This window comes from Malaclemys terrapin, chromosome 12 (genome assembly GCF_027887155.1).
Source record: "Malaclemys terrapin pileata isolate rMalTer1 chromosome 12, rMalTer1.hap1, whole genome shotgun sequence".
In the NCBI taxonomy this organism is placed as follows: domain Eukaryota; kingdom Metazoa; phylum Chordata; order Testudines; family Emydidae; genus Malaclemys; species Malaclemys terrapin.
The window spans coordinates 12605230-12623658 of record NC_071516.1 but is presented as its reverse complement, the minus strand read 5'-3'; the positions used below and the strand labels follow the sequence as shown (position 1 = coordinate 12623658).

Sequence of the window (18429 nt, the reverse complement as noted above, 5' to 3'; positions counted from 1 at the left end):
AATATTGCTATGGAGGAGAGGGTAAAACCTAGAGGCCCCAATCAGGGATTAGAGTTCCACTGTGCCAGGCACTGCATACACCTATGATGAAACAGCACTGTCCCAGCAGCCCTGAAATGCAGCCACTCTGGTGTGGCACACAGCAAAGGATGAACACGCATTGCAAGACTAAATAACAGTTTAAGACCCACATACTTCCAGGAGGTTTTTTTACATAATGCTTCCAACTTTCTAACCTCAACAGCGAGGTGTTCTGTGACAGCCCATAGTACAGCACAATTGTTGGGAGGAAAAAGGGTAGCGTGTATGTGTGTGTAAAAGTAGGACACCACTCGATGAAAAAAATAACAACTATTTTAAAAAAAGGAGGATAAAAATTTCAAGCGTCTGAATTCCACCTTCAAAAGTGACTTTGGCACTTCGGCGCATCAGTGAGATTTGACTGTAAAGCACTTTTGTAAATGAAGCTTAGGCACATTTAAACATTTTCCTCATAGCCTACAAGGCAGTTAATTCTCAGTGAAGTAAACTGGTCACCTCTGATTTGCCACTAAAGGTCACCATTCTGGATGTGAGAAACCCAGGGTAGTTTAGAAAGCTGCTCTAAGGACTCAGTTTGGTCTATTGGTATAATATACATTTAGGCAGTTCTTTGGCTATGTATATTGCTGGGTCCCATGAAACATATACTCTGGCCTGTCAATAAACAGCTATCTGCAACGTGCCTGAAGGTGCCAATCCTGCTGAGAACTCTGTACAGGCACAGTGTTAGCACACGTGGAAAAAGCCCATATGAAAATTGTTTAAATACGGTGGCTGCATTTGCAGAGTATTTTGAAGGAGAGAAGCCACCTATATAAATCATGTTGGTGCATTTAGGTTTGCCGGACTTGGCCAAGAGGTAGATGCTTGCTGAATAGTGAAGCCACTTGTGGTCAAACCAGAGGTTATCAGTAATGGGTGACTAACAACAGCTGCAATATACTGCCATAGAGAGCCATAGAGCCAGATTTTTCAAAAGCGCACAGCCAGATTTTTCAAGTGCTCAGTACACACCATTGGTGCAGGTTCCTAGACCTGCTGAAAATTCTAGCCATAGCTTTTATGATAACTGATGAGCTAATAAATGCCAAATTCCAACTGAACAAATGTGTTGATCTCACCAGCTTTCAAATGGCCAGAGACTGATTATGTGACTTTAAAGTGATGTGATGACTACACGTTTCTGTAACGCTTCCTATGCGCTCTGTTTCCGGAGTCAGCATTTCTGTGGGCGACATAGAGGAAAAAGCAAGGCGCTAAGCCCAGGTTTTGTGGACGAATGGAAGGAGCAGCAGGTGAGTGAGCAGGTTGTTTTTTCAAAGCCTTCTGCAAATAAGCAGGAGTCCAGCAACGCCTGCCTAGAAAGAACTACAGCATGAACATGGACGGCATTGTTCCACTAGGGCCCAAATAATTAACAGCCACTGTCCGTGCTGCAAGGAGGCCCCTGTCTGCTCTGAAATAAAAGAAACTGCAAACTCCCTGACTTTGGAGGGTTTTTTGCACCCAGGGTAGTTACACTGATAGTGCTGCTCTTGCACAACTGCTAGCAATGACGTGCTGCACTGCTGTAAAAAGTGACTTTTACCAATGTAGCTGTGGGTACAAGCAGCCTACAGTCTCCCTGAGGCTTTCTATAGCATCCTGGTGTCCAAGAGTCAACCAAGCTGTCCGAAGCACAGCAGCTCAGGACAAAAGGTGTTGTCTGCTCTCTTCTTTGTTTTAGATAACTTTGCACAACAAATACAGGAGGGTTGGAGTCCCACCACACTATGCTCGGTGAGGAGGAGTCTGGTCCGACTCTTGGGCGTCACGGTTCCTGGGTTCTCAGCCTCGCTTTGCCACTGACTCACTATATGAACATAGGCAATGCACTTCCAGCTCTTTGAAGACCTCAATTTTTTCACCTGTTGAATGGGTCTATCGATAAGGTGGACTATAAACAGTCCCTAATTCACAACGTTAGTTTGGGGGTTAAGTATATTTTGCAAAGTGCTTTGAATGAAAGCAAAAAAAAAAAAGGACCAAGTTCTGGCTGGACTTAATATTATAATACAATAAAAATACTGGCAGCGGAGTCGAGAGGACTGGAACTCAGGGACCTTGGAGTGTATTCTGGGTTCTGCCACAGAGTGGCTGTGACCCTGGGCAGGCTGCAGCACCTGAGTTTCCTCTTGCACCTCATTTGTTTAGCTCTCTGTGACAGGGACTGTTTCTTATTATGTGGTCAGACAACACCCAGCTCAGTGGTTGGAGACCTTCTGGTGGTACCCTAAGACCAGGACTGGCTCTAGGCACCAGCACACCAAGCACATGCTGGGGCGGCACAAAACCGAAAGGGGTTTTTTTGTTTGTTTTTTTGTGCTTCGGCAGTTGCACTCTCGGAGGGTTTGGGGTTTTTTTGTTTTTTTGTGGCTTGGGGCGGCAAAAAACCTGGAGCCAGCCCTGCCTAAGACAAATAATAAACAACAGCAAACGATTTGTTTTGTAATTTGCAGCCTACGAACATAGAGTTTTAAGGGTTTACAATTTCTTTGTTTAAGTCACTGCAGCTCCCCGCAGACTGTTGAAAATTCGGACCCCAGATTCACACAGACAGCATCCTCCTTCCAACCATAACTGCTATCAGTAGGGATGTGTAATAGATGAAATGCCAGAGAGAAATGCTTTCATGCTGCCTCGCTCCTGCATCGACTGCCATGCGTCGTTACAAGGCAGAGTCCTGGCTTGGTACATGGTAAGGGTTACATGCTAAGCTGATTTAAAAAAAATGAAACGTTCTTCAGTCACCATCTGGTCACAAAAAGAGAACTGACACTTACTCATTTCTGCAGTGAGGAAAAGTGAGCTACAGCACCCTACTGCCATTTACTCATGGTGCAACTTTAAAGACCACAAACCTACTCGCTCGTAGGCTCTTCCAACTGCAAAGTGAAAGGCTGCTGGGTCTGGGTTGTAGAGCTGCCAGGATGATAAGAACCAGCTTCCTAATCTCGACTCCAGCAGCTGACAGGATGACACAGATAATAAACATTACCCTCTACTGCCATAGAGGGATGGCATGTTTTTAGATACTTTCAGACTGGCCTGTTTGTAAACTTGCCCTCACGTCAGCAGGAGTCTTAGGCAGGAGAAAGGGGCGGGGGGAAGTCTCAGTGGAACCGAGGTGGGAGCACAATACAGCTAGCTGGCTGTAAGCAGTCCAACCCTTCGGGAAAGGGGTGACTTTAGTAATATTGGGCAGAGCAGTGGTGCCTACCTGGCCATATTATAGGAGGGCTTTGGAAAGTCAGGGGGAATTGGATGGGTTGCATATCCTTACAGATCAATTCTTAGGACAGCCCTGAGAATGATCCCAGAAAAGACCTTAAGTGGGTTCCATGCTTTTCCCTCTGAGTCAACAATGGCAGAATGGGCTGCAGGGACGGCTGGGGGTACAGAGGGGCAGACGGTAGAGGATATGAAAGCCAGGAAAGCTAAAAGCCCCTGGATCTCATGTGTCCCAGTATATACCGGGGTCAAGGGCAGTGAGGTGGAGTCAGGCTCCAGTTTCTAGGACGTGGGTGGAACGAGGGAACCACAAAACAAGACAGAGTATGAAACCAGATTAATGGATTGGGATATAAAGCCATGGCAGTAGTGATCGTACTTCCCCCAAATCTCCTATCAACCATATGCTGGAGCACTGCTGAACCTCAAGGGTGGGACAAAGAGATTAGGGGTTTCCACGGGGTGACACTGCTAAGGACTCAGCCACCCCAGCCTTGATGACATTGCAGGAGCAGAACACACAATTCATAGGTGAGAAACCTAAGCAGCACGTATACAATATTAGTGGGGCTTGCGGGCTGGGTGGTTCCAAGTGCTGGATGTCAGGATTCCTGGATTCCTTTCTGCTATCAGTGACTTCCCAGGTGACTTGGGCCTCTCAGAGACACTGCAAAGCATAATGTGTTGTGGTCTGCAGATTGTGAATGCTACGAATGAGGAAATCTTTATTTTATATCATTAAACTGCAGTGTTAAAATGCACCAAACTGCAGCTTCCTAAACATGTTACATTAGAAAAGGCTCCAGTAGTGTTGGGCAGAGACCCAGAGCATTCCCTACCTCCATGATCAGATATTGATAATCCCTAGAAGCCCCCATGAGAATGTGGATTTAAGCAAGTTCTGCTGGAGGAGGAACCTTGCAAGGGAATATGAAATCATAGAATCATACAAGATTAGGGTTGGAAGAGACCTCAGGCGGTCATCTAGTCCAACCCTCTGCTCAAAGCAGGACCAATCCCAACTAAATCATCCCAGACAGGGCTTTGTCAAACCCAGCCTTAAAAACCTCTAACGATGGAGATTCCACCACCTTCCTAGGTAATCCATTCCAGTGCTTCACCACCCTCCTAGTGAAAAAGTTTTTCCTAATATCCAACCTAGACCTCCCCCACTGCAACTTGAGACCATTGCTCCTTGTTCTGTCATCTGCCACCACTGAGAACAGCCTATCTCCATCCTCTTTGAAACCCCCCTTCAGGTAGTTGAAGGCTGAATGGTTGGTTAGAGCTCCTGGAAAAATATCACACCAGGGCTTTCCTTTTGCTGAAATGAGGAATGAGACACGCTTTAGGGGTTGAGGACTTTTCTTCTAGTGAGCTTGTCTCTTCCATGCAATCTGAGCAAAGGAGGAGTTTGAGATCTACGGGCAGGAATGTGCCAGAAATTAGTACTATGAATGTTTTCCTATGTGGTGGTGAGACTCTTCTCTGGTTAACAAAGTGCTTTACAAACATTGTACAGGTAGGGCAGCTGAAGCACAGAGAGGAAACGTGACTTGCAGCAATCCAGAGAGGTGAAGGTCATGCAGCAAACCAGTGATATAGCTCAGGGATATCCTGTCTCCTGCTCAATCCACTAGATCTCAGCTGAGTTTGTCATTTATGTTCTGATGTACCATGCAGTCGAGTGGGTGAAGATTAAATGGAAGTAGTACAACGGGATGGAGAGGGGGAGAAGAAGGTGAAGGAAATATTTGGCCATTAAAAAAAAGTTGTATTAATTTTTCTAAAAGAGAAAATATACATTTTAGTGACTACAATCATACCCCAGTGTATATTTACACTGCAAATAAAAGGTATGTTCTTAACTTGGGTGCTAACCTGTGCTAGCAAACTCATGTTAAAATGCCAGTGAAGACACAGCATTTCTGCTTTTAACTTGGGTTAGCAGCTCCCCAACAGCCTTTCATTCAAGCCACTAACCTGAGTTAAAAGTCAAGCTGCTGCGTATTTTAACCTGAATGATCTAATCCAAGGCAAGAACACACTTTTTTTTTTTTTTTTTGCAGTGTAGACATACCCCCATGAACGGTATGTACAATGCAAAAAGAGAGATAGTATTCAGCAAATGTGAAAAACGAAATCATGCAACAAATATGAGTAAAAAGCGAGGAAGTCAAGAACAGTGGAAAATACAGACAAGCGGGTGGGAAGAAGCAAAGAACAGGTGTTGAAGTGAGTAAAATGACATACGTTTTCAGTGTAAGACAAGAAATGTACCCATGTATAATCAAGATGTCTTCATGATTTAGTAATCTATATGCATTACTCTCCCACAGTGCATGTGTGTACATCATAAGAATTATCTAAAGAAGTAGACAGCTCTTTAAATTAGCAGAATTTTTTTTTACGACCTGGGACAGACACCATAAACAAGAGAATTGCCATACGGTCTTTGGCTTCTCTGTTGAAACTACCAGTTAGAAGGCCAGTTAGTACAAAACGGCTTTGTGTTTTGTTGTGATGTGGACATCCACCCGCTAGGTTGAAACTCATTTCGCAAGGACACCCAGTCAGTAAATCACCGAGCTGAGCTGAATCTGGATTTTTGGAGAATTGAAGGACCGCAAGGCTCTGGTTGGGACTCAGTCCCCAGGTCAGTCAGTCCCACGGGAAAACTTCAGCTGTGATTTTGGCTGAGACATGTGGTTTCACCTACTACTTGTGAGACTTGGCTTACGCCAATATGTTGCGATGGCCATAATGGTTTATTTAGCCTAGAATCCAGACTCCAGCAGTGGCCAGTAGCAGATGCTTCAGAGGAAGGTATAACCTCCCTACCTTGAAGAATTATAATTATGGACTAGCATACCCAAAGGAGAAGTGTCTTCCTAGCCCCCAGCAGCTCAGAGATAAAAAGCCATGGTTACAAAATCCACCTCTCCCATCACCAGACTTCCATGGATAAACCTCAATGGACTTCAAAGGGTCTGATCTGAAGTGTGGCTTCTTTCCAGTGGCGTGAGATAAGTCATAAAATAACTTACTGCTAGTGGTGTTTGCTCGTGTCCCTGTTGTTACATTTTCCACATGCTGCCACCCTCCCAGCACAACTTTGGGCATAACAAGGCTCATCCTAGCGGGACCACATTTTATTTTTACAATTAAAAAAAAAAAAGTATTATTAGTGTGCCGAGCCAGGTATGTCACAGCGCGTCACGTATGCCAAGCGGCACAGCACTGAATGATGCCTGCGTCTGCAGCTTCTGAAGACAAAAACCCTGCCTCTGTTTGGTGGGTTGTTTTTCCCCCCCACATTCCCCCACTTCTCCACACACTACCTACCCTACACCACACATTCCCCCCCTACCTCCTCCAGACTTGGCCAAAGGGGTGTTATCATGCTACTGAAGACGGCAGAACACAGAATGTGTTTGTACCTGGGAGCCTCAGGCACTGCAGAGTGGGCATGTGCCAAAGAGAACACTGGATTCTGTTTTCCGTGTCTGTTTTGGCTACTGCATAATGTCATTTGGCCAATTCCACTGAAACAGAACAAAAGCAGAGAATACCAGATGAGAGCGAGCCAATGGCAGGGAGCCGTGGGGGCCGGGGGAGGGAAGGAGAGGGCCTGTTTTTTACAGAGCTTTTCAGCAATGGTAAAAAGCTACATTACATAAAAGTTAAAATCACGGCCCTCCACAAACACACACATGCCCTTTCTTAGTGGTGGAGTTTCTTTATGTTAGCGTGAATGGTGCCTGATTTGCTGGTCCCATCAGTTACATTGCAGATGCTGGATGCCAGCTGAGAAGAATGTGGACGAAAGAAGCCAGCATCCCTCTCTGAAAGGCCAGCTCCACGCTGCTTGGAATTAGCAGCATATTTTTAACCCCTTTGCTGCCAACTGAACAAATTATTAGTTTTTTGCTTTTTTAAAATCAGAAGTTATAAGTGATCACAATAATTAACAGAGCTTGGCAATTTGTATCTCAAAGCCTTGTATTAGCCAAACAACTAATCATCCACAGTTTTCTGACAATCATATAAGTTGTATTTAAAGGAAAAGTGTCAAATTTGGCCCAGTATTTGAAAAGAAGAGGGGGAACACTTTAAAAACTTAGGTCTCATAGAAATGTTTTAATGATTAAAAAATAAAAAACAAACAAAAAAAAGCCCATGGAAACAATTGTTCTTAAACAACTAAATATTTGCCAGAAGAATCTGCAACCCAATTATTGCAGCATTAAGAACCTGAAAGTTACTGTTACAAAAATGTAACTGATTTCATTAAGTGTCATTGACCAAAATGAAAGAAATGGCACAAGTAAACAGTCTAAAGAGCAAAAGTTAAATTGGACTTTAAAATCCCTCTCCGTTTGATACTTAGAGCAGCCACCTCTGAGGTAGCATATAACAGCTGTGCAAAACTACGTGTTACAAGAGATTAGGCCAGGCCGTTGGGTACGGCATGTGGACATAGGTGTAAAGGAAAACCTCAGCTCATGGAATGCTGTGAGGAGGGTCGGTCAGCACATGCCCTGGGATCTGGAAAGTGTCACAGACACTCTTTTGCAGTGTGTTACACAGAACTAACTCACCAGGTCATGTAAAATTCTAGGCGGCAGCAGAGAGCTGGGAGCCAGGAAGCCTCAAATGCTAATTCTGGATCTACATGATGTGGTTTTAGGTAAGATACTTAGGGCCTGATTTTCAGAGGTTCTGAGCACCCACAGCTCCCAGTGACTTCAGCTGTATGTTCTTGGCATGTTCTTGGCAACCTGTCTGACTCAGTTTCCCCTGTGTAAAAATGAGAGATTATGATCACTAATTATTGTTTGTTAAAGCAGAATACTATATAAATGCTAAACATTCTCCTTAGGAGGAGCTCTGTGGAATATTCCTTGGGGTTCCTTAGCTGTATCATTCCACACAGTTCATGTGAAACAGTTCATAGGCTCTGGGATTCTTCCTTCTTTCCACTCAAGAGGAAAGAGCTCATATTTTGATGAACTTTGGTCAAAGCGTGATTTTTGTAATACCAGAATTTGAATTGCCCTTCATTCAAAGTGTCTTTATTTTGCAATTGTACTTTCATTGAGGTCAATGCACTCCTTGGCCCAGACTCTGGTGCAAATCTGGACTAACTCCATTAGTCACAATAGAATTATACCATGTCAACAATGAGATAGGAGTCCGACCCACTTACTAGTGGTGGTGCTATCATGTATGGGATGCTCCATTTACTTTGTCATGTATTTACCGAAGGTCACAAACGTGCAATTAAACAATAATTCTCAGCATTATCTGCAGAGAGCGGCAAGTTATCTGCCAGGCAGGTGCTCACTAATATCCGGGGGCTTGGCTCCTTCTGTGAGAGGGCACAGATACCACCCATAAAATCTAGCTGGATTGTTTTCCAGCTGTGAGACTGCCAGTACCTACACACGGCGTACCTCTCCCCACACAGTGCTGTCATCCCCAGAGCACTGCCTTATGCTAGAGGGGTGGAGATGCTGATTCTGGGAAGTCTGTTACAATGATTTAGTTCTCACATGCTAACTGCAGGTGAGAGCCGGACACCCCCCCACCCCACCCCACTCCTGACACAACACCCAACACAATGTAGGTGCCCAAACACTCCTCCACTTCCAGGGGCAAGACAGGACTTTCACACATATGCCTTGTACCCTTGTGTATGTAGATGAGGAATTCTCCCTGCAGGCCATACTGACCTTTCCTTTGGCTCTGTCTTACCTCAGAGAAACTCCCAGCCTTTCATGGTCCTGAATTGAGATGAGGATACTCACGCTGTCTGGAAACCAGGCTGAGTCAGCAAAATCGCGCCCTGCACCTGCAAACTGGGATCTGCGGTCTGAATCCTCCAGTGCAAGAGAGAATAATTTCATTCAAATGCGAACAACAAGCCAGCCGGAGCCTATTCTGAGCCCGTGGAGCCATCTGGTTCGTTTGCATACCTGCAGAAATTTTCCTAAAGACCAGGCCAGCTGAGCAAAGTTCTGAGCATCAGGGAAAAAAGATGGGACGCTTTTTATTCTACCATTTAGCTCCCTGTAACAGAAAGCATTGGAGTCAGTGGAGTCTTGACCCCTGCCACATGACATTACTTCCCAGCCAAAAGCAAATGCAACCAGTCTCCCTTGCCAGCACTCCTGTGTGTCACATCTTCATTGTACCCAAAACCTGCTTGATGAAACAGCCCCAGAAAAGGACAATGGAACAGACCTGGGGCTGATTAAACTGGGCTTAGCTCTTCCACATAATGAATGAAAATCGTTGGACTTTATTTCCTTCCTATAATTAGAAGTGGACATACTGAATTAACCCCCAAAGTCTGGTATGTTTTGATACCCTTCCATTGCACTCCTTCGTTGTTACTTCCTGCTGATTCATGGATACCTAATAATGATTTTAATATTGAGTGTTGGTGAAAAGTGCTGCATTAGCACCCCTGGAGCCTCAAGGCCACTTCTATGGACTCACTTCTGCCTTGATGCCCAAAAGACATGGAAACAAATCACACAAAATCCATCACTCCAAGTTCCTCCTGCCGCTGGTCTTCCCAATGTCCATCTTCTCGGTTTGTAAATTTGAGACTGTGCACATTCTGGGGCAGGAGCGACCTTCATTTTGTGCCACGTAAGCTCCAAGTATATTGCCAGTGCTTAAAAACAATAAGTGAGAGTACCTAGTGGGTACAGCACCCAGTACAAACTTCATCTTGTTCTGCATGGCACCTCTCCCTCAGCCTTCAGAGGCAACCTCTAGACATGAGGAAGGTAGTTCAGACTCTGTTCCCATTCAGTCCTTGGCCTCTCTGCTGACACTGCCAAATAGTACAAACCATGGTGATAGCCATTGTGAAGCCACCAAACCAGTTCTGCCTGGGGCACTGTATGGCCACCAGATTGTGACAACAGTCAGTTACTACCAACCCAGGCTGGATTCCAATCCAGGGCCGCCCGGGGGGGGGGGACAAGTGGGGGCAATTTGCCCCAGGCCCCGGGCCCCACAGGGGCCCTGCGAGCTCTGGCCCAGGGGCGGTCCAGGTCTTCGGCATTTTTCAGTGGCGGGGGGTCCTTCAGTGCTGCCGAGGACGCGAAGCAACTGAAGGGCCCCCCGCTGCTGAAATGCCGCCGAGTGAGTACAAGCACCGCAGCTCCCCCGCTTTGCCCCAGACCCCTGTTCCAATCAGTGAGCTGCAGGTGGAAGCCTTGGTATTCCATTTCCAATCGCACTAATCTGGCCTGGCCAGCCATCAAAAGAAGAAGAACTACTGAGCATTTCACATGTGCTTTTTGGAGGGGGAAGTAGGAGTGGGGGAGTGGTGCCCTCCTTTTCCCACCTGTCTGCACCTGTTGACAGCAAGGATATTAAGTCCAGTGGCCAATATATCAGGTGCCTCAATTTTTGGGATGCCTGACCTAAGACATTGCAAAACAGCTTGATTTCCAGTGGGTGAGTGCTTGAAGCAGGCTGAAAATTTGGTCCCTGTATGGTATCTAAAGTTCAGCATCCAAATATTTAGGCACCCACAATCATTAGTTGCTTTAAAAAAATCTTATCCATGCATATCTATAGACAATACATTTCTATCCCAAATAACAGAACAGAGACCATGCCATCAGCATTAACCTCTGTATGACTACTTGCAGCCAGGGCAAGAAGCAGGAAGTATGGGTCATGGTGAACATGAATTATGTCTCTTTATTAAAGTGAGTTTAGCATTCAAAAAAGAAAGCCAGATCATCAGCATTGGACACTGGAGCTTCTGCTTATCCACACAGCAAGTTTCCCCAATGCAGCCCCTCCAGTGGGCTCATCCTATAACGTGTGGAGGTCCCTCCAGAGGGAGCTTAGTGACTGATAGAATAAAGCTAAGGTGGGTGCTAATGATTATCTCATGATCTAGCGCTCTGGGCCCCTTATTGATCCTCTCATCTGTCTAGCCCCTCAAATGAATTGACTCCTCATTTGACACTAGCTCTTTTGCCTTCTGCCAATGGTGCATCTATACGGCGGCTGGGGGCATGAATGGCAGCTGATGTAGACGTACCAGCGCCAGCTTTAATCTGACTTGCTCAATAAAAAACAGCAGCACAGGCTTCAGTGCGCGTTGCACAACCCCGTCTACCCCTCCCCCGCCCCCAGGCCTGTACTTGCTGGTGCAGCCCATGGCACGACGTCAGCTGTGACTGCACCCTGAGTTCTGTTCTCCACGTTAGCGAGTAGGGGACTTACAGCAGCCTGATACAGCCTGAACACTGTGGCCACCTTCCAGAAATAAAGGCAGCTTCAGGAAGCAGTTCCTTTTAGCCTTCATGTCATCTCACTGCCCCATAGCAAATAATCCCTGTCCTATTATTGGGCACCAGGTTTGATGGTGCACCGGGCACCAGGATGTAATTAAAATCATACACTCATATTACCTATTGTGGGTTATAATCTAATACACAATAGATTTTTAATTGGAGAGGGTCAGATCCTCGTCTCTCACCAGATGTATTGTGCAGATTTACTCCTCATTTTCCCCAGTACAACATGAGGTCAGAATCAGATTCTTTTTTCCAGTGAACTTCAGAAAGGGGGCTCTAACTGAACTGGTCTTTGGTTCAAGCAATGGCTTTTGAAACTGCTCTCTCCCCACTGACTCACAAGATGGGACAGTGCTCTGAAGTGAGTGGGGCACTCCAGATGGGGTTTGCCCCAAGCAGAATTTATGACATTTAAATATCGCCAATGACGACTGGAAGCGGCCAGCTCATATCTATAATAAGGCTAGTCACTGAACCTGGAGCGTACAAATGAAGCGCTGTGTTTGCACTCTGGTTTTGCATAAAGCCTAGTGCCGCTTTGAAAGGTGACTTTGCAAAAATGCTCCATGCTCACTATGTCTCACTGTCCTTCCTTGGGAGAGGGATAGCTCAGTGGTTTGAGCATTGGCCTGCTAACTCTAGGGTGGTTGTAAGTTCAGTTCTTAGGGAACTGGGGTAAAAATTTGTCTGGGGATTGGTTCTGCTTTGAGCAGGGGGTTGGACTACATGACCTCCTGAGGTCCCTTCCAACCCTGATATTCTATTATTTCAATTGTGCTCAGTTTAAAGTAAGAAAATGTTTCTTTGAAAGTCAGTCTGGTTTCTTTCATCCCACACACCATCACCCATGCCAAAGGTTCAAAAAGTGCTCAGGGACAACTGTGCACCCCCATTGTCCTCAAAGGATGTCTCGTGATATCTGTGCAGTCCCATTGCCTTTGCTGGGTTTACACAGGTCTGGATGATTGGAACTTGGCAAACATTTGTGTTGACGGTGCATGAGATGGAATAGAATCCTGCGTTTTATCTGTGCTGGCTCTGCAGGGCTAGCAGGTCTGAGACTCAGCCAGCACTAGCTTCAGCGGCTGTGACCCTGAAGAAGCAAATGGAACAGATCTGCCGAGTAAGGCGGTGCCATTTTTTCCACCGTCACTTTTCAGAGTGGTAATGTACTTCAAATGCTTTGTCTGCGGATCTGGTAGACACTGCAGAACTCTGTGAAGAACATGGCTAAGAAACTGGTTGAGACAGTTTAGTACATGGAACACTGCTGCTCTCCCCACCCGTAGCCTTCATGGGGCTTTAGAAATCACTCACTCAATCTTTGCTGGATTAGGTTGAAGCCTTCATGTCAAGTAAGCACTTCAGCACTGGTGTCCAGACGAGTCTTCTGTGCCTGAAACATGTGAATGGGAAACGGTGGCTCATACTGGTTGCATTCCATTAGCTGCTGGGATTGCTAATGTGGATGTCGTGGGTAAAAACCTCACTTCCGTGGGCAGCTTACCCACGAAAGCTTATGCCCAAATAAATCTGTTAGTCTTTAAGGTGCCACCAGACTCCTTGTTGTTTTTGTAGATACAGACTAACACAGCTACCCCCTGATACTTAATGTGGATGTGAACCATAAATCCAAAAGAGTTAGATTTAGTTTGACTGTAAATAATTTAAGGCCTAAGTCTCCTAGCTGATGATTGCCATTTCTTTGTCCTTTCTCTAGAGGGTTTACAAGGGTTTAATTCCATGCCATGGCTGCCAGAACACCATGTCATGTTTTAACATAGCCAGTGAGCTCAAGCAAGGACATGCTTTTCTGTGTTAGGGAATAAAACCTCTAGCTCAAGGTGTGTCGGTCCCAGGTCCACTTCTGGCCATGTATATTTCTGCCTTTGTCTGGGAATTAGTTTGAGGTTATCCCGTCCCCAAAGGGCTCTGCGTCTAAGGGGCAGCTCTAAAGCCCATTGAAATCAGTGGACAGACTCCCATTGACTCAGTGGGCTTTGGATGAAATACCAAAGCCACTTGTCTGCCATGTGATACGTGCTGTCACTCATGTTCATGAATGTCTGGGAGTCCATTCTCACCCTACAAACTTTATCTTTAATCTCCACCATTAGCTGCACTATTTATATGATGTGAGACAGAAACAGAGAGACAGACTTGTGGGAGGGAACACGGGGGAAGAGATCAATGTGTGTGTCTCTTTTGATAACTACAGGCAGTGTCAAATGATACTTCAACAGGATTGCACCTCTCTGAATGTGAGGGAGCATTGCTGTGATCATTCGAATGTATTTCAAGAGCTGCACATAGAGCTTCTGACCCATGCCAGTCTCCTGACAGTCATTTTTAGCACTATACATCCTGAAAAACACATTTAAGTAAAGATACAAATAGCCATGGGCTGGCTTAGCTAATCTCTGGATATACACAAATCATTTCCCAGAGACTTCTCGGGAACCACCAGAGCCTGGACACACTGTGTGAGCGACTCAGGGCAGAAGAGCTATTTGTGAAGCATCAGCTATGCTTATGTTGCTATATAAACAGCAACTGTAATTGAACCCAGAGGGGGCAAAGGCTGAGAATAACTAGAAAGGTGTGGCTAGTCCTCAGCACCCGCAAGTGAGGGCAGATCTTCTTCTGAAGAACTCAGCATTTTGGGCATTAGCTGCTTTGAAAATCTGGGAATAAGTCACAATGAGTCCTGTTGTAAATCGGATCCTTCCATGGGTTTCTCAGCTAGGTGATGGGCTCTTATGAAAATTCTGGCTTTAAAGCTTCTATATTGCAATATGTAGACCAGTGGCCTCCAACCTTTTTACGCCCAAGATTACTTTTTGAATTTAAGGGCAGGAGTGGCGCCAGGGTTTTTGGCGCCCTAGGCAGGGGTCCTTCCGCGCTCCCGGTCGTCGTCGGCAATTCTGCGGCGGGGGGGTCCTTCTGCGCTCCCGGTCTTCGGGGCACTTCGGCGGCGGGTCCCGGAGCGAGTGAAGGACCCGCCGCAGAATTGCCGCCGAAGACCCGGAGCGCGGAAGGACCCCCCCTGCCACCGAATTGCCGCCCTCCCAAATCCTGGTGCCCTAGGTGACCGCCTAGGTCTGTTTAAGGGCAACACCGGATCTACTCAACCCCTTCCCCAAAGCACCACCCCACTCACTCCATCACCCCTTCTCTCCATCACTCGCTCTCCCTCACCCTCACTCACTTTCCCCGGGAGGGGGCTGGGGTTCGGGAGGGGGTGCGGACTCTGGGATGGAGCCGAAGGGTTCGCAGTGTGGGAAGGGGCTCTGGGCCGAGCCTGGGGCAAGGGGTTGGGGTGAGGAGGGGTAAGAGGTGTAAGTTCTGGGAGGGAGTTTGGGTGCAGGAGGGGGCTCCGGTCTGGGGCAGAGTGTTGGGGTGCAGGAGGGGGTACAGGGTGCTGGCTCTGGGAGGGGGGTCAGGGCTGGGGCAGAGTGTTGGGGTCCAGGAGGGGATAGGGGTGCTGGCTCTGGGAGGGGGTCAGCACTGGAGTTTGGGGTGCAGGAGGAGGTTTGGGGTGTTGGCTCCGGGAGGGGGCTCAGAGCTGGTTTGGGGTGCTGGCTCTGGGAGGAGGCTCAGGGCTGGGGCTTGGGGTGCAGGAGGGGATTTGGGGTGCTGGCTCCGGGAGGGGGCTCAGGGCTGGGGATTGGGTGTGGCCTCCCGCCAGGCAGCACTTCCCTCTGGTGGCTCCCGGTTGGTGGTGCAGTGTGGCTGCCGCTAAGGCAGGCTCCCTGCCGACCCCTGCCCCACGCCCCTCCCGGAAGGCGCCAACACACCCCTGCGGCCCCTGGGGTGGGGTGGGCAGCACATGGCTCCGCGCGCTGCCCTCTCTGCAAGCACCACCCCCGCAGCTCCCATTGGCCACAGCTCCCCATTACCAGCCAATGGGAGCTGCGGGGACTGTGCTTGCAGGCAGAAGCAGTGCGCAGGGGGAGACCCCTGGCTCCCTCACCTCCAGGGCCACGCTGGCTGCTTCCGGGAGTGGCATGGGGCCAGGGCAGCCAGGGAGCCTGTCTTAGCGGCAGCCCCTCTGTGCCGCTGGAGATCACGATCGACTGGGAGTTCCTCTAGGATCGACCAGTTGGTGACCACTGATGTAGACAAACTTCTACCTGTACCAGAGGAAGCTACACCCAGCACCTTGGTATATTACTAACACAATGCACTCCATATTTCTGAAACTGATGTACTGGGACTCGCTTATTACACCAGCCTTACAGCTTCGTTCCTGTACCATGGGAGGCACTAATAATGAGGGGGAATTATAGTGGTGAATGGTAACATCACCCAGTATATGGTAGCATCACACCAGACACATTGGCTGCAATGGGCTGAAAGAGCTTACTGTTCTGTCAGTTATTAGAGCAATCTCTTGAATTTATTTTAATAAAAATGAAAAATATTTTCATATTGTTTCAATTATCTCACATTAGCTGCAATGAGTCTTTTCATTCTTAGTTGCCTTAAGTATTATTATGCAGGATCTTTTCTAAGACTCTTCCCAGGGCCGGCTCTAGGCTTTTTGCCGCCCCAAGCAAAAAAAACAACAAAAAAAAACAACCTCCGAGCGCACCCGGAATGCCGCCCCTGGAATTGTGCTGCCCCAAGCACGTGCTTGGTTTGCTGGTGCCTAGAGCTGGTCCTGACTCTTCTTAAAGCATTATGAACTGCAACACTGCTGAGCGATTACGCAAAAGGCCAGGGAATGTGTCTAGTGGTTACAGCATACAACTGGGAATCAGAAATCCTGGGGTGCTAGACCCCACTCTGCCACTGACTTGTTGAGTGATCTTGGGCTAGTCAGTTATTCCCTCAGCTTCTTCATATGTCATAGTCAGATAATCAAATAAAAACAGCCATATAATAATACTTCTCTGCCTCTTTAGTTAACAAAAAGTGTGTGATCCTTGAACACAAAGAGCTACGTATTATGTGCGGCGCCGTGGCCTAGCTGAGAGTGCACTGGACTGGAACGCAGTATACCTGCGTTCTACACCTCTCTCCTTGTGGTTTGCCTATGAGCATCACCCTCTGTGTGCTTCAGTTTCCCCCCCTCCATAAAATGGGGATAACGAGATTGACTGCTGTTGTGATCTGTCCATGAAAAGCACCATATAAGAACTAGCTTGTGTTGTTATTATACCACCTCCCATTTAAGAGTCCTAAGGAGATATTCTGCAATTCTGTACAAGGCCCAGATAGCTGGACTTTCTGTGGGTCTCCTGCCAGGGGGTTGTGGAAATGAAATCCATGCAACAACTCACAGGTAACCCCTGGGCCTGCAGTCCAGTCCCTCAGTGCCCTTCCTTATTTGCTACTCGTTGTCCCTGCAAGTAGCAGCATTTCCCATTTCACAGCAGAGGCAGCAGCAGCTCCACCACTAACTAGCCCTGTGCTCTCCCCAGCACTCTGCACATGCATTCCTATTCAGAGCTGGCATGAACTGCTACTCCCTAGCACACAGGACGTTAGTAGGCCCTTCTGGGTGGCTGCTGCTCATGCCCTCATCATGGTGAGAAATACTGCAGTGCTCAGTGTCGTGGGGCAGGGCTTCTGCCCAGCTTCCAGGCATACTCTGCCCCCGCCCCCAAAGCCACCTTTAAATGGGCTTTCTGTCCAAACATCGGCAAAACAAACACAGCTCACCCTTAGTCAGCCAGTTCTGCTCTCCGCTGGTTCTGTTATGCTTCTGGAAGAGCAGGTCTTGGGTACCTGGCCTCTTGCTACAGCCCCCCCCCCCCAGGTGTTAGCGCCACTCCTTCGTGGCTCCACTCCCCAAGCACAGCCTGTACCGATAACACTGCCTCCTGCCCTCTGACAGCCCTTGCTAACCCCAGGTGTAGCCTGGCCCCCTTTAATTGGGCCAACCTGCTCTGACACAGGAGTGCTGGGCCTAGTCTACTCATAGCTACCCTGTGATACTCCCCCTCGCAGGGGTCCCGCACCCAGGGGGTGAATTTCACGACTAAGGAACTCCCCTAAGGTAAGCACAATGGGTTTGCCCAGTTGTTCTGTCTAATCACTCTGTTGCATATTTTCTGGGGGGGGGGAAATTGCAGCCCATAGACACATCCTCCCCATGAAACATGGGCTGGAACCCCCTCTTCCCACTGTCTACACTCCCAGGGTGGCATGTGCGCTTCAGGATTCACATGGAGATGGAGCCCACTGACACTGAAATTCATCTAAACTGTGAGCGAAAGGCTGTATCTGTTCTAAAGAGACCTGAGATACAGAGCCTGTAGGATGTGACAAGGGTGTCCTTCTCCTGGGCCATGACATGAGAACATCGCTTTCACCAAACAAACGAGAGTCAGTTACTCTGCTGGATGGATGGATGGATGGGAGGGAAGGGACTCTCAGGCCTAGATCCTCGAAGATATTTTAAGCAATGGGAGTGAGGAGCCTAAAATACTGTTGAGAATCTGAGCCTCGGTCTCTCTGAACACTCAGGAATTGTTTCTGGCAAAGAAATGGACAAAGCTGTTGCTTTATTTCCAGCTGTGCCCGGACAGTGAAAAGTCCCTAATTTTGGTGCTGTGAAGTTCCTGAAAGTTCCATTATTCTAGGTCTTGCTTTGGGACTAGTGATTTAGAAACAGCTTCAAAAGACATGGCCAGTACCTCACACCAGCCAGTGCATCCTAGGCCAATGTTTTGGTGACAAGTCGGTTCTAGCCATCCAGCCAGCACTGACACTACCAGTTCTTTACTTCTGAAGGGAGTTTTAGGCTCCATCTATTCCTGTCTCACAGGCACAT

At 47.5% G+C, this 18429-nt stretch overlaps 1 long non-coding RNA gene across 1 annotated transcript; it reads left to right on the top strand.

The window, feature by feature from the left end:
• Positions 1–1173: 1173 nt before the first annotated feature.
• On the top strand, positions 1174–13199 carry LOC128845889 (uncharacterized). The gene is made up of 3 exons (XR_008446749.1): positions 1174–1337; positions 2586–2779; positions 9075–13199. It is a non-coding gene; the product is annotated as an uncharacterized LOC128845889 (long non-coding RNA).
• Positions 13200–18429: the final 5230 nt, after the last annotated feature.